The following is a 13,989-nucleotide window of genomic DNA, read 5'->3' on the forward strand; positions in this document are numbered from 1 at the left end:
GCATTTTGGTTGGAAAAATAGCATTTCATGGGGGTGAGGTTTTATCAGCCTCTACTTTGTGTTTTATTACATAAACATCAGTTTCAAAATTCTTTTGTCAGTTTCTCTGGTGCCCTATCTATCTTCACTTAGTTGATATGCAAAAAAGAGTCTTTCATCATCAGTAATCAAATTGAACCTTCCTTTTAAAGGCTCTTAAAAGCACAATCAGTACATTTGGTAAATTCAGCAAATAATTTCTTTGACAAATTGAGCACTCATCAAATTGCCCAGTCAGGTTTCATTTCAATGAATTGGCTTGCAACTAATGCAGTTTCAGCCTTTGAGCCCAGAGCCATCATTTTTGTAGATTTCCAGGGAAAGCTATTTCTCCATATGATGCTGTTGTTATAAATCATTTACTACTAGGAAACACACACACACGGCACTTCCTTTTTAAGAAGCATGATTTCATGATGGCCGGTAGCACGTTTTTATTTCTGCTCCAGTGGAGGTCCTGCCCTTTGCTGCTTCCTTGTCCTGGAGGAGCTGTACCTTTCCGTGTCTCTGTCTCCATAAGCTTCATGTAGCCACCCAGCAACTTTGCCCAACACTGCTGTGCTCCCTGGACTTTCCTAGAATCTAGGTCACCTCACCCTTGTGTGCCAGCAGCTTCCTCAGCGCAGCTAGCTCTCTAGGTTTCCATGCCTTTATTTACTGGATGGTTATCTTCAAGTTAGAAGCAGAGACACTGTGATGTTCTAAATCCTGTACCTCCACTTGTTTGTCTTCGCTTCATAGGCAAAGTGATAGTCAGGCTTGGAGATGCAGTTAGGGATGGCATTTTAGAAAACCTGAGGAACCAGGTGGCACTGTGGTAAGAATCCACCTGCCAATGCAGGAGACACAAGAGGTGCGGGTTCAATCCCTGGTTGGAGAATATCCTCTGGAGGAAGAAATAGCAACCCATTCCAGTATCCTTGCCTGGGAAATCCCATGGACAGAGGAGCCTGGAGGACTACAATCCATGGTGTCGCAAAAGAGTCAGACACGACGGAGCGATTAAACAACAACCTGTGTGCTATCTGGCAACACTGGCAGGAACCACATCACGCAGGCCTCCCAAGGCCAGGTGGAGATTTTCAGTATGGCGCTGAAATCTGAGTCAGGACTCTGGAGATTGGACCATAGGAGGCAGACCGAAAGCAGCAGACAGCTGGGAGCTGCCGTGATGTGAGGCTGGCCCACAAGAAAAGAAGTCAGAGGAGACAGGGATTTGCTTTACATTCTGCTGAGTCCTGGCTTTGGACAGTGCCTGGCATACAGGAACAGCTGATAGATATTAGTTAATTGACCCAATGGTTGGGAGGATGTGGGTGCTGAGAGCTGGTGTGCCCTGGGCGGGTGTGGATTGGTGGAGCTGGCAGATGGATGTAGGGTCAGGGGAAGGCAAATCAAGGGTGATCCCTAGATTTTTGGTGCAAGAAGCTGAGTGGTGGGTGGCGCCAGTTACTCAGATGGGGGACGTCAAGGAGGAAAGGGTGGAGGAGGATCATCTTTGTCTGATCTGCCACTGGCTTGAGGCGTTGTTAGACATCCTGTGAGCGGAGCCATCAATCAAGGATTTAGTTCTAGAAATTAGATCCCAGGAGACCTCAGGAGTAAGGGTATATACATCTGGGAGTCATCGGCATGTAGTGGGCACTTGAAGCTGGGAGACACGTGGGGTAGGTCCTCATAGCGGGGAGTACATATGGAGGGGAAGAGGGCAGGGGTAGATGCTGAGAGGTGGGTGGAAGAGAAGGACCTGGCTGAGGATGAAGCCAAAGGTAGCAGGTTTGTCCACTCAGACCAGCTGGCCCAACACAGACACCAGGGTGAGGATGGGAAAGTCACAGAGAACTAAGGAGTAAGAAACAGTGCAAAGAGCCTCTCCCGCAAAAATGTCATTGCAATGTCATTGCCTGCAACTAAAAGAGCCTCAGCAACACAAAGGCTCTAGGAAGATTTGTAACCCTAAGTTAGATCATCTGCAGAGAAAGAGAACAAAAAGTTAAGTCTCCAGAGTCTGGAAATACTTGATAACTCCTGAAATGAAGAAATAAGAATTATAAGTAGGATTTCTTTCTTAATAAGTAGGATTTTAAAATAACAGTTCAAGGTATGGGAGAGGGTGTTTTATCAATTAAGTAAGGATTTTAATAAAGAAACCAACCAACCAAACAAACAAAAATACCTCATCATCATTATAACTGCTTCTTTGGAGGCCATAAAATAAACCCACAGTTTTCAAAGCAGATTTATAAAACAAATCACAAAACAGAGCAGTGTCAGGAAAGCCTATATATATATATATATATATATAAAACAAGAGAGGACTAGATAAGCACCTGCAAAGAATGTGTGGTTAAAAAAACAATAGTCTTTGGAAATAGGGCATAGAGATTCAACTTATAGCTGGTAGGGTGGGCTCTCCAAGAAGCAGGGAAAAAATGATGCTTATTTGATAACTAAATATATATATATTTTAAAAGTTTTCAGGCTCATAAAGGAGCTAAATCCAGATATTAAGAAGCCTTATAATGATCCAGTCACAGAACAACCAAACAGGAGTACTGAAACCTCTCTTTACAGTCTTCTAAGCCACAAGCAAAGATGAATTCAGAAAGTAATTAATTATGAATAGCACCATTACTTTTCAAAATTACGATAGTTAATATTATTCATACTCTTTGATGACATGATAAAAAGACTGAAGCAGCATCTCCAAGAAGACTACTGATTTCTCCTTGGGATTAACTTAACATAGATATCCTTCAAAAGCCTAAGGAGTCTTTGCCGATTTAAAAAAAGTGGTAAAAATGTACTAATCACATGCCTTCCCTTCAGAAAGTTTCCAAGAATTTTTTCCAGAAATGTTAGGGTGCTGGTGATCCTAAAAATAAGAACCCAGCAGCCTCCTGAGCAGCTGGATATGAATACACCCGAAGCAGAAGTGTCCGTTCTGCGTTCCCAGAACACAGAATGGTGATGAAAATAGAGATAACAAAACTAGCCACCACCATCTGGGTGCTTTTAGACCATCTCCTAAATCACAGTTGAATTAAGGAAGGCACTTGATGCAATGATAGCCTGCCTGGGATAGATTTGGGAACCTAGAGAAATCAAGCCTCTGTATATCAGAACTCTAGGTGATGTAGCCAAAACCCTACTTGGAGGAAAAGCCAAAGATGTAAATGCTCTGTTACAGAAAGGGGGCGGGGCCAGAATAATAAGTGAAACACACAAGCTTAATCCAGGCTCTCAGTCTCCTGAAGGCATCATGGGCCATGCCCTGCCTGTGGCGTAGATACTGCCAGTCAAGCAAGGTACTGGAAACAGTCATCTGTTCAGTATTTGTGAATAAAGATTGGATGTGTGCCAACTATGAGCCAAGGCTTCCCAGGTAAAGAACTCACCTGCCAATGCCGGAGACATTGAGACGTGGATTCGATTCCTGGGTTGGTAAGATCCCCTGGAGGAGAGCATTGGCAGCCTACTCCAGTATTCATGCTTGGAGAATCCCATGGACAGAGGAGCCTGGCGGGCTACAGTCGATAGGGTCGCAAAGAGTCAGATATGAGCGAATTGACACACGCTACCAAAAGCCAGATACTGTTCCAGGGGCTAGAGATACAGTAGTGAACCAAAGTCTTTAAGAAATCTCTGTTAAGTGAATGAATAGTAAAAACAGCTGGAAAGGAAAAGAGCAAGGGGGAAATAATTAAAAACAAAAATAAATTAGGGAAAAAGTCAAGGAAATTTTTAAAATTAGAAATGTAGGAGATTTAATAATTTGCATTAAAGATTTACAAGCCATAAAGAATACAATTACATAGCTGCAAATCTTCAAATTATAATTAAATGTAATAAATATTTAATGTGAAATATGAAACATAAAAATTACTGTACATGCCCTACTTTGAACTTTGAACAAGGAATAATATAACCATAATTTATAAATTATTCAGGAATGACAAAAATCACCTAATTCAATATTCAAGAAAGGTACAATTCCAACCCAGAAACCTAATCAAGATAATAGCCTAAAATAATAAACTATATCTGGTTTCATTTATTAATATAAGTATATAATATTTCAGTAATATTCTAGCAAATATAATTTAGTGGTATGAAAAATGTAGGTTTTATCTAAGAAATCATTCCAAAAATGTGTCAACATAAAACACTGTAATTTAGCAGTAGGTTAAAAATAAAGAAATCATTTGCATAGATGTCCTAATAGACCTGATAAAAGTAATTTCTAATTTTTAAAAATAATTTTTTAAAAAGGAATAGAAGGATATCTCCTTAATAATGCAATATGTGTCAAATGTAAAACCAATTACACTTGACAGGCAAACATTAAAATCGTTCCATTAAACATTTAACAAAAGGAAAAGAAATTGCATGAGAAATTTTTGCTAAAGCAAAAAAAAGCAAAAAATTGGAATAGAAAAATTAAGAAAACAAAGGATCAGAATATTCCTTCTGAGTCTGCAGATCTGGATTGAGAGATGTTGGATGTTCCAGCTGGAAACTGAATGGAAATCTTGGGAAAATTGACCATCTATCCGAGACCAAGTGGGCTTCCCTGGTAGCTCAGCTGGTAAAGAATCAGCCTGCAATGCAGGAGACCCTGGTTCAATTCCTGGGTTGGGAAGATCCGCAAGAGAAGGGAAAGCCTACCCACTCCAGTATTCTGGCCTGGAGAATTCCATGGACTGTATAGTCCATGGGGTCGCAAAGAGTCAGACAGTACTGAGTGACTTTCACTTTCACTGAGACCAAGGTGGGCCCAATCTTTACTCCTCGTTTTCCCTTGAGCTGGTGACCTAAAGCTGAGACAAGCTTCCCGGGGACGCTGCTGATGGGAACTTCCTTGGACAAATCCTTTCTGTATCATAAGACCAGTGCTCAGGTCTTTCAACTCAAGTCCCTATGTGTCATTGGTCATTCTAACCCTAACCAACATCTCCAGGCATGACTGAAAGCCAGATTTCTCAAAATTTTACCCAAGTTGGAAATACAGAGAATAACAGCATCATTCTTAGAAAATTCTAAAGATTCAGTTTGTGTATATGTACTTGTGCTTTTAAAATGTCATTTTAAAAAAGGAGAACAGTGAGGGGGATCTATTTGATGTCATAACATGTTCCGAATTAGTGCTTTAGAATTTTTTTGGCCTAGAATTCTTTAATGAAGTGATAGTGTTATAGCCATGAGTTCCAGGAAACAAACTCACTCAGAAGGACAATGCAGATAATGGAGTGCAATTTATTACATTGGCGGGCCCAAGGCAGAGTCTCCTCTTAGCCAAGGACCCTGACCAGCATTTGTGAAAATCTTTTATACCCCACGTGTACGTGTCCGAACCCACCACCCCAAATTCCTTGAGACTTACAAAGGAAGGGTAAATACAATCCCGATAACCCCATCGTTCATGTGTTATGTGTTCAAACAGTTAATAATCAATAAGCCTGCGGTTACGTTCCAACCAGTTAATAACCGATAAGCCTGTGGTTACACTCCGATAGATACTGTCCGGAGGCAGGGGTGATTAGGGTATGTTTTCTCTTAGGTGATGAGTAACCTGGATATGATCTTCAAGATTCCCCTGTCCAGAGGGGGTCTTATCCTTCTGTTGTAGCTTCCATAGGAACTAAGCCCAGAGTTCAGAGTCCATTGGAGAGGTGGCCGAGCATGACCAGCATGAACAGGCCTAAGGTGGAGTCCAGGCCCTATGAATTCCTTCTTCATTCCGCCCCCACTGATGCTCTTAGCTCATATTAAGAGCATCATTCATAGGGAAATATTGCACCCTGGTTCTCCGACTGCCAGTTTGAGAGAATGACATCAACCTTCCGGTTACAAAGTTCATAATACATTGTAAAATTCAGGGTTTACAAAACAGAATTATCAAGGCAACTATAACAGTGGTAAATATAGTTTTCCACCAATCGCCCTTCACCCAAGATAGGACTGAAGTCTAGAAAGGAATGTTTTCATTTGACATTGCTTTTACCTGGTTTTTCTTGTCGTCTAAAGCAGTCGATACATTGTCAGATACGTCAGGAATGTATACACAACATTCAACCTTAATTTTAGCACAGGTCCCTCTTTGAGCAGCTGTGAGTATGTCCAAAGCCATTTTATTATGAATTACTGCTTTTCTCATTTGGATTTGCTCTTCATTTAAGGCTTGGATGGCTTTTGTTCTATCTAGGAGGGCCTGTTTTGTGAAATTAGTCAAGGCCTCTGCTTTAATCATAATATCTGTTGTCCCTATAGAGGGTACGAATAAGGCAGCAATATACTCATACCATTGAAACACAGATCTTGTCCACCTAGCATGTAAATAAGGTAGATTTACTGGGGCTTGTTGTAGGTTAGGCTTTTGTTACACTGGCATTTATATCAAATGTAACCCCATGACCCGAGTCTATTGACTGTAGGTCTTACACCAAGAGAGCAAGGAGAGGTTATGATTGACAAGAGAGAGGAAAGTCTCTATTTGTCATCCCAGAAGAGCAGAGTGGTTTAAAATCTCGTTGGTGGAGTGGTGACGCCCACCAAGGAAGCCCATCCATCACAGACAGAGGCATAGTCCCACATACCCAGCAGTTGTAGGTGTTGTGGAAGTCTGCGTAGGAATGTGCCCATGAGATGAAAACATTGTCCTGAGTTGAAACAGAAGTTAAATTCAAAATCATGTTGATGAGGCCAAGGAGCAGGAGTTGATTGTGCGGCTTCATCCTGAAGGGGCTCGTTCGGGATCTTCTTTTCCTTCTTCTTAAGGATGGTCTTAGTCTCTCTCGGGTCAGCGGGGTCCCTCTGTGCAGTCCACTCAGCATTTTCTGGGTTTGCGTGGTATATTCTCTTCACCCTCGTATGATGGATCAAGGGACAATACCTGCAACTGTAACTGCAGTAGGGGTAGTTAGAATAACATAAGGGCCCTTTCACCAAGGGGCTAGCAAATCATGTTTCCGATCTTTTATCCATACTTGGTCACCAAGCGTAAACTCATGAATCTCTTCCTCAAGGGGGAATGGCACCCTTTCTTGTACAAACTTAGTTACCCGATTTATTACCTTACCCAGTTCCATCTGCTGTGAAATCCTATCCCCCCTTACGTGAGGCAAATTTGTTGACACCTGTTTTATTATGGGAGGAGGCTTCCCATACACAATTTCGTATGGAGAATAGCCTTGGGACTGTGGGGACATCCTGAGTCTGAGCAGAGCCGTCGGAAGCAAGTCCACCCAGGATCAGTCAGTCTCTATGATCCACTTGGAGAGATTCTTTAAGTGTCCGGTTAGTTCATTCCACCATCTCAGAACTCTGGACCTATATGCAGTGTGCAGTTTCCATTTGATGTTTAAAGTTTTCCTTACTTGTACTAAATCAGCTACAAAAGCCGGGCCATTGCCTGATCCAATGCTGGTAGGAAATCCAAATCTGGGAACTATTTCCCTAAGCAGGCACCAGGCTACTTCTGATGCTCTTTCAGTCCAGGTAGGAGAAGTTTTTACCCATCTCGAGAATGTACATATCTCACGTCGCAGGCCATCTCCAGAAAAGCCAATTCATACTCACTTATGTATCCCCCTGCTTCTAGCCTGACAATTCCGAGGGGGTCAAGAATTTCATAGCAGATGTGACACCTCCTTGGGGAGGGCAGAATACGAGCATACAAGGACCAGTTTCCTATCCTAAAAATCCCCTGGTGATCGCTTGGTAATAATTTTCCCTGAGACGGCATGGACACACCTCCTAAATGACCTTCATAGATTCCGTTCCTAAGCCCTAGCATGCTCATCGACCTGTGTACCAAGCAATCGTTGCCACCTGCCTATTCCAGGCTCCTGTGGGTCTGTGGCCCCTTCTAATCCCTCCCAGGGGGGTGATCAGGCCCCCTCTTCCACCCGTTCCTCCTCACCTGAGCGCTCAGTTCCCCTGCTGCCGTCCACTACCTGCTAACGTGAAAGGTCCAGGCATTGAGAAGCAGAATCCTTCCAGAAGGGCGAAGCACCTTCCCCCCTCTAGAAGATTCGAGCTGCAAGGCCTCGGAGTAGTCCCAAATGGGACTTGTCTCCTCAAAGTGAGGAGTTTCCCGGCCAATGCACCAAATGTTATAGCCACGCGTTCTGGGAAACAAACTCACTCAGAAGGACAATGCAGATAGAGGGGTGCAGTTGATTACACTGGTGGGGCCAAGCCAGTCTCCTCTTAGCTACGGACCCTGACCAGTTTTTCTGAAAACCTTATATACCTTAAGTGTACGTGCCCAAACCCACCTCCCCAAATTCCCTGAAACTAGTCTGAACAAAGGTAAAGAAAGATACAATCAAAGTTAACTCATGATTCATATGCTTCAAGCCTAGGTAGTTAACAGTGGGCAATTATCAATAGGCCGGTGGTCATACCCCAATAAGCATAATAGAATTTATGATTCTATTCAGTTACACAGATAATTAGGGTATTCTTTAAGGAAACAGAGAGTCTAGATACGAGCCCTGGGGCTCTTCCTTCCGGGGGCCTGGTTTTCCAGCTGGTGTGTCGTTTTCATAGATATTGGGCATAGAGCTCAAAGTCCACAGTCTGGCCCAACGTGGAGTCCTGCTTTCAAGATGGAGCCTCTTCTGTCTGTTTCCTCCTTCATTCCCCGCTCCTGATGCTCTTAACTCATAGTATGAGCATCATTCATAGGGATATATTGCACCCTGACTCTCCGACCTCCAATTTGGGAGAATGACATCAACCTTTGGGTTACGAAGTTCATAATACGTTGTAAAATAGAGGGTCCACAAAGCAGATCAAGGCAACTATAACAATGGTAAATATAGTTTTCCACCAATCACCCTTCACCCTTTTTGGACTGAAGTCCATAAAGGAAGATTATCATCAGACATAACTTTTACCTGACCTTTCATGTCATCTAGGGTGGCTGATATATAGCCAGATAAATCAGGAATATATACACAACGTTCAACTTTCAACTTTAATTATAGCACAGGTCCCTCTTTGTACTGAAACTATGGTTAGTCTCAGGATGATACCAGCGAGTCCTTGTAGCAGCAGTTGATTGTAGAGCTTCATCTCTTTTTCTTCTTTAAGATGATCTTGGTTTCACCGGGATCAGTGGAGTCCTTTGTGCAGTCCACTCGGCGTCCTCTGGGTCTGTGTGGTATGCTCTCTCCACCCTCATGTGGTCGATCCAGGGGGTGACACCCGCAACTTTAACTGCAGTAGGGCTGCTTAGAACAACAGTGTATGGGCCCTTCCAGTGTGGGGCCAAGGAGTCGTGTGTCCAGTCCTTGACCATACCTGATCCCCGGGCACAAACTCGTGAATCTGTTCCCCAAGGGGGAATGGCACCCTTTCTTGTACAAACTTAGTTACCTGATTTACTCCCTGACCCAGTTGTTCCATCTGCTATGAAATCTCATCTCCCCTTACCTGAGGCAAATTTGTTGACACTTGTTTTATTATGGGAGGGGGCCTCCCATACACAATTTTGTTTGGAGAAGAGCCATGGGTCTGTGGGGTCATCTGAGTCTGAGCAGAGCCGTCGGAAACCAATTCCCCCCACAGCCAGTCTCTGTGATCCTCTTGGAGAGTCTCTTTATGTGCCCGGTTGGTTCCTTCCACCATCCTAGAACTCGGGGGCCTATATGCTGTCTGTAATTTCCACTTGATGTTTAAAATTTTGCTTACTTGTTATACTAAATCAGCTACAAAAGCCGGGCCATTGTCCGATCCAGTGCTGGTAGGAAATCCAAATCTGGGAACTATCTCCCTAAGCAGGCACCAGGCCAATTTTGATGCTCTTTCCATCCAGGTAGGAAAAGCTTCCACCCATCCCAAGAATGTACATACCCTGACATATGAACAGTAGTGTCGGTGAGGTTTCCTTTCAGTGAAGTCCACTTCCAGGTGTTCAAAGGGCAGCGTGCCTTTTACCTGAATCCCTGGAGGTTTCTGTCTGTGCCGAGAGGCAGCATTGACCTGTGAGCAGGCAGTGCAGTTCTGAGATTCTGTCCTGCCTAGGGAAGAGAGGTGGGGAACCAAGAAATATTTTTGATTAGCTCTTCCAGTTTATCATGGCCTAGATGGGTCGCTTGGTGTGTTTGGCTTACCAGAGTGGGTGCCATCTCCTCTGGTACCAATAATTTGCCACTTGGCAATTCCCACCATCCCTTTTCAGTCTTGATGGCCCCTTCCACTTTGGCTAGTTGGTTTTGGGCTTCAGTGTATTTTGGAGAGTCTAGCATTAGCTCAGGGAGCTCAGCCAATAGGAGAGCTTTAATAGGGGCTTCACTTGTCACCCCCAAGCCCTCGGCTGCTTGCTTAGTGGTCTTATCTGCCAGTCTGTTCCCTGAGCCCGGGGGGTATCCTCTTTTTGATGTCCTCAGCAGTGTATGACAGCAACCCTTTCTGGTTTCCAGGCAGCATCTGTTAGGGTCTTAATTTCTTCCTTATTTTTAGTATCTTTTTCACTAGCTGTCAAAGGCCTCTCTCCTTATACAGAGCCCTGTAGTGTGGCAGAAGCATACCTGGAGTCTGTGTAAGTGTTTGTCTTCTTACCTTCTGACACCTGGAGGGCCTGGATTAGAGCATATAGTTAGGCCTGTTTAGCGGACCAGTGTGATGGCAGAGAGCTAGCCTCAACGATGGTTTCTTCCATGACTACTGCGCATCCCGACAGTGATTGTCCTCGTTTCACCAGGCTGGTGCCATTGGTGTATGGGACCGAATCTGGGTCCGGGATTGGCTGGTCTCTCAAGTCAGGTCTGCTGGCATATTTCCTTGCAATCCTGTGAGGGCCCGCCTTCTCCCACAAGAAAGAGAGTGGCCAGATTCAGGGCCTGACAAGGGGGTTCTCACATAACAGTCCCTGTGTTGAGTAATCCGGGATGTTGACAGCCATTTATGGGGGTCCCCTCGCAGGAGAGTGTTGACCTCATGTGGGACTTTTACGAACAAATCTTGGCCCAAAGTCAGCTTGGTTGTCTCCCGGACCAGTAAGGCAACTGCAGCAACTGCCCGTAAGCATCCCAGCCACCCAGTGGCAACATTGTCCAGCTGATTAGAGCTAAGTCGCTGGTCTGTCCAATGTCCCCATAATCTGGGACAACACTCCCATCGCCTCCTTGTCCTTCTCACGTAAAGAGTCACATACGTGTCCTTTCACATAAAGAGTAAACGGCTTAGCAAGGTCTGGCAGGCCTAAGGCGGGTGCTGACATAATTGCACCGGGTTTGAGTTCTACTACCAGTGGGGCTTGTTTTGCAAGCCTGGGGGTGGGGGTGGGGGGCGCTTCCGCCCAGACCTCAGGGAATTGTTGAGTTAACTCTCTCTCTTGACTGTTTAGCCCTTCCGGTTTCCTTGCCGGAAGATTGTGCAACCTCCATTCATCTTGAGGGGTTACCGAGAGGAAGAGTGGTTGAGCCCACTCGAACAGTGGGTCTTTCGTGGGGAGAAACGTCACTTGTGCCCCCAATTTAGACAGCAAGTCTCTTCCTAACAAAGGTACTGGGCGTTCAGGGATGTATAAAATTTCATGAGTCACTTGCGTCCCCCCATCTGACATTTTCAGGGTAGGCTAGAGACACAAAGGCTGCATTTATCACCATCTGAGACCCAGCAGCCTCTGGCTGGGTCTACTGGCGTATAAAGTCTGCAGGCCCCGCACAGTCTTTCGCAGAACTCTGACAGTGATTCGCCTTCCCTTTGATCACTTCGGAGGGTTTTGCCATACCCATCGGTTTTTCGGGCCCCGTCTTGAGGCCTTGTAAAACAGCCACCCGATATCTTTCCAGGTGGCTCCTCCCTTCCTCTTTGTTAGAGTCCCTATCTGGCCTCTCATCGGGGGGTGGCTAGTTCTGCCCAAGCTGCGGGTTTGCAGTACCCTCTGGTGCCATTTCTCTGAACCGTTTTCTGGCCTCAGTTAGGATCCTCTGTCTTTCCAAAGCGTGAAAAGGGAGACCAGCAGTTGGATTATGTCATCCTATGTAGGGCAGTGGGTTCAAACAATAGTCTCCACTAGCCTAATCCTGGCTGTGGCTCCCCCGAGTACGGTGGAGCGTGTCTCTGCCAGTTTAATGTATCCGTAGAGGAAAATGGCTGATGATAACAGGCTACAGGAGCTGATGGTAGTGCCCACATGCGTCCTGACCCGGAGGCTGCTGTAGCTCTCTGAGGGGCATCTGTAGTGGGGTTCTTTCCCCCTGTTCCTTGGTGGAGCACAGCTTCTGTCTAATTGCTCTGTTTTCTTCCCCCTTCACATCGGTACTCACCAGGAGAGGTGGGTACGATCTAAGAGGTCCAGCTGAGGTGGAATTCTGGGGGCGTTGACCAGAGGTCTCCATTGCTGGAATTGGAGCCTGCCGAAACGGCGGCTCTACAAGCTCCGGGAGAGCTGGTGGAAGAGCAGCGGCTGCTGCAGGAACTTCACCTGGCCCTGGATCGGGCATTAAGGCGGGCTCCGTTCCTGGTGGAGCACTGGGAGGCAGGCGCGTCATTATCCAGTATGGAGGAGGGGTCAAGTCATCCCCGTCCAAATCCTGTAGAATTTCCTGTTTTATCATCAGTCAATTTTTGTGCCATTAATATTTTTCCCTGTCCCTTCTGGATACAAAACTTTGTCCAAGTAGGAGGGTGTCGAGCTAACCCGAGCCATGAGTCAATATATGGATATTGATCCAGGTGTCCTGGCTCTCCTGTGACTACTGTATAGACTGCTTCCACTATGTTTGAGTTCATGGTGTTCTCTGGTGGCCATCCTACTCCCACAGGGGGCCGTTCGACCTCACAGAGTATGTGGAGGCACTTAGGCTTCATCTTCACCCCATAGTCTCACCCTAATCCCTTCTTTACATTTTTAATCATGCACTCCAATACAGTTGCCTTAGCTTCACTTCCCCCCATCTTGCTTACCTTCTCGGACCTTCTACTTTTTCTTTTTGTTCTGTCTACGAAGTTCTCAGTACCCTATGTACTTCTGATATTTCCACTCAATGACACTTAAATTGCCATTCTGCCTCCTTCCTAATTGGGGTGAGAAGAGCCTTACCTGCCAGATCCCAGAGGGAGAAGGGGGATTGGCGTGTCTTCACCTGCTGGTCAGCACAGCTGAACCAGAATACCACATGGTCCAAGACTCTTTCTCCCTTAAAGTCCGTTCTGCCTTGGTGGGCTTGATCAGGTGCAGATGAAAATACAGATGGGTTGAATATCCCATGTCCCAGGCCATCTCCGGAAAAGCCAATTCATGCTCACTTCTGTGTCCCCCTCCTTCTAGCCTAACAATTCCGAGGGGGTCAAGAATTTCATAGCAGATGGGACACCTCCTGGGGGAGGACAGAATAGGAGCATACAAGGACCAGTTTCCTATCTTAAAAATCCCCTGGTGATCGCTGGTAATAATTTTCCCTGAGACGGTGTGGACACACCTCCTAAATGACCTTCACAGATTCCCTTCCTAAGCCCTAGCATGCTCATCGACCTGTGTACCAAGCAATCGTTGCCACCTGCCTATTCCAGGCTCCTGTGGGTCTGTGGCCCCTTCTAATCCCTCCCAGGGGGGTGATCAGGCCCCCTCTTCCACCCTACCGGGTGGGTTCCTCCTCACCTGAGCGCTCAGTTCCCCTGCTGCCGTCCACTACCTGCTAACGTGAAAGGTCCAGGCATTGAGAAGCAGAATCCTTCCAGAAGGGCGAAGCACCTTCCCCCCTCTAGAAGATTCGAGCTGCAAGGCCTCGGAGTAGTCCCAAATGGGACTTGTCTCCTCAAAGTGAGGAGTTTCCCGGCCAATGCACCAAATGTTATAGCCACGCGTTCTGGGAAACAAACTCACTCAGAAGGACAATGCAGATAGAGGGGTGCAGTTGATTACACTGGTGGGCCCAAGCCAGTCTCCTCTTAGCTACGGGCCCTGACCAGTTTTTCTGAAAACCTTATATACCT

General features: G+C 45.6%; 1 protein-coding gene across 1 annotated transcript in view; it reads left to right on the forward strand.

The window, feature by feature from the left end:
- The window catches only part of INPP5D (inositol polyphosphate-5-phosphatase D), a 149,433-nt gene that overhangs the window by 63,328 nt on the left and 72,116 nt on the right, over positions 1–13,989 (forward strand). The gene's annotated exons all lie outside the window — the stretch shown is intronic.

The sequence above is a fragment of the Cervus elaphus genome, chromosome 20, assembly GCF_910594005.1.
Source record: "Cervus elaphus chromosome 20, mCerEla1.1, whole genome shotgun sequence".
Taxonomy (NCBI): domain Eukaryota; kingdom Metazoa; phylum Chordata; class Mammalia; order Artiodactyla; family Cervidae; genus Cervus; species Cervus elaphus.